The sequence below is a fragment of the Petromyzon marinus genome (genome assembly GCF_048934315.1).
Source record: "Petromyzon marinus isolate PM22_M1 ecotype Great Lakes invasive population chromosome 77 unlocalized genomic scaffold, UKy_Petmar_22M1.pri1.0 chr77_unloc.1, whole genome shotgun sequence".
In the NCBI taxonomy this organism is placed as follows: Eukaryota; Metazoa; Chordata; class Hyperoartia; order Petromyzontiformes; family Petromyzontidae; genus Petromyzon; species Petromyzon marinus.
In genome coordinates this window covers 110,508-112,943 of record NW_027422621.1, presented here as the reverse complement: position 1 = coordinate 112,943, position 2,436 = coordinate 110,508, and the positions used below count along the sequence as shown (strand labels likewise).

General features: G+C 57.6%; 1 protein-coding gene across 4 annotated transcripts in view; it reads right to left on the bottom strand.

The window, feature by feature from the left end:
- The window catches only part of CD2BP2 (CD2 cytoplasmic tail binding protein 2), a 30,452-nt gene extending 28,343 nt beyond the window's left edge, over nt 1–2,109 (bottom strand). For 3 of the 4 annotated variants that reach the window (XM_076058571.1, XM_076058574.1, XM_076058575.1), the window contains exon 1: nt 2,006–2,109. The gene's annotated coding sequence lies outside the window, so the exon portion shown is untranslated. Of the gene's footprint in view, nt 1–1,985 lie in introns of all 4 variants that reach the window. The other variant, XM_076058572.1, reaches the window with a different exon arrangement.
- Nucleotides 2,110–2,436: the final 327 nt, after the last annotated feature.

The following is a 2,436-nucleotide window of genomic DNA, read 5'->3' as shown; positions in this document are numbered from 1 at the left end:
AGACACCATCCATCCACCATCATCACCACCATCCACCACCATCATCACCACCATCATCACCACCATCATCACCATCACATTGATCTCCATCAACAGTGAATAGAGACACCACCAACATCACCACCATTATCATCATCACCACCACCATCACCACATTGATCTCCATCCAACAGTGAATAGAGACACCATCACCATCACCACCATCATCACCACCATCACCACCATCATCACCACCATCATCACCACCATCATCACCATCACATTGATCTCCATCAACAGTGAATAGAGACACCACCAACATCACCACCATTATCATCATCACCACCACCATCACCACATTGATCTCCATCCAGCAGTGAATAGAGACACCACCACCATCACCACCACCATCACCACCATCACAATGATCTCCATCCAGCAGTGGATCGAGCGTGACTCGACTGAGGCTTGGAGCAGCAGTGAGTGGGACTGTCTCGTTGCTTCTCACTCACCACTCCTCACCACTCACGACTCACCACTCCTCACCACTCCTCACCCACCATTCCTCACCACTCCTCACCTATCCTCATCACTCACGACTCACCATTCCTCACCACTCACCATTACTCACCACTCCTCACCACCCCTCACCTCTCCTCACCACCCCTCACCAGCCCTCACCACTCCTCACCACCTCTCACCCCTCACCACCACACCTCCCACCACTCACCACTCCTCACCACCACTCACCCCTCACCACCACTCACCACCCTCACCACCCCTCACCACCCCTCACCACTCCTCACCTCTCCTCACCTCTCCTCACCTCTCCTCACCACTCCTCACCTCTCCTCACCACCACTCACCTCTCCTCACCACTCCTCACCTCTCCTCACCTCTCCTCACCTCTCCTCACCTCTCCTCACCACTCCTCACCTCTCCTCACCCCTCCTCACCACTCCTCACCTCTCCTCACCACCACTCACGTCTCCTCACCTCTCCTCACCCCTCCTCACCACCCCTCACCTCTCCTCACCACTCCTCACCCCTCCTCACCTCTCCTCACCACCCCTCACCACCCCTCACCTCTCCTCACCCCTCCTCACCCCTCCTCACCACTCCTCACCTCTCCTCACCTCTCCTCACCACTCCTCACCTCTCCTCACCTCTCCTCACCTCTCCTCACCACTCCTCACATCTCCTCACATCTCCTCACCACTCCTCACCTCTCCTCACCACCCCTCACCACCACTCACCCCTCCTCACCACTCACCCCTCACCACCACTCACCCCTCCTCACCACTCCTCTCCTCACATCTCCTCACCTCTCCTCACCACTCCTCACCCCTCCTCACCACTCCTCACCCCTCCTCACCTCTCCTCACCACTCCTCACCACTCCTCACTTCTCCTCACCACTCCTCACCACTCCTCACCACTCCTCACCACCCCTCACATCTCCTCACATCTCCTCACCACTCCTCACCTCTCCTCACACTCCTCACCTCTCCTCACCACTCCTCACCCCTCCTCACCTCTCCTCACCTCTCCTCACCACTCCCCACCACTCCTCACCCCTCCTCACCACTCCTCACCACTCCTCACCCCTCCTCACCCCTCTTCACCACTCCTCACCTCTCCTCACCACTCCTCACCACTCCTCACCACTCCTCCCACTCCTCACCTCTCCTCACCACTCCTCACCTCTCCTCACCACTCCTCACCCCTCCTCACCACTCCTCACCACTCCTCACCTCTCCTCACCTCTCCTCACCACCCCTCACCCCTCCTCACCTCTCCTCACCACTCCTCACCTCTCCTCACCTCTCCTCACCACTCCTCACCTCTCCTCACCACTCCTCACCTCTCCTCACCACCCCTCACCACTCCTCACCTCTCCTCACCACTCCTCACCCCTCCTCACCACTCCTCACCTCTCCTCACCCCTCTTCACCACTCCTCACCCCTCCTCACCTCTCCTCACCACCCCTCCTCACCACCACTCACCCCTCCTCACCACTCCTCACCTCTCCTCACCACCACGGGTATCGCTTCTCCTCGCTCGCCCCGCGTCGTTGCCGCTTTGCACGACGGGAGCGAAGTATGCGTCACTTCCGGAAGCTGCCGCCATCTTACGTAGGGGGGGGAGTGGTATCCCCCGATTCGGCATCAATTTAACGACAAAAAAATTAAAAATAATTTACGACGACACACTTTGTCGCGATTTCTCGCGCCCCCCCCCCCCTCGCCACGCCGCGCGAGTCTGTTTTTATTTAAGATTTAGTTTTTTTATTAAAAAAAATGTTAATTGTGTTTTTTATTAACTTCCCCCTCCACCATTGCCACCACCAGCAGCTCACCCCCTTACCAACATGGCGGCTCGTTTTGTTGAGTGCGAGGGGACCACGTGATCGCAACGTTCACTTGGCGCGCTTTCTCAAGCTGGGGGGGGGGGGGG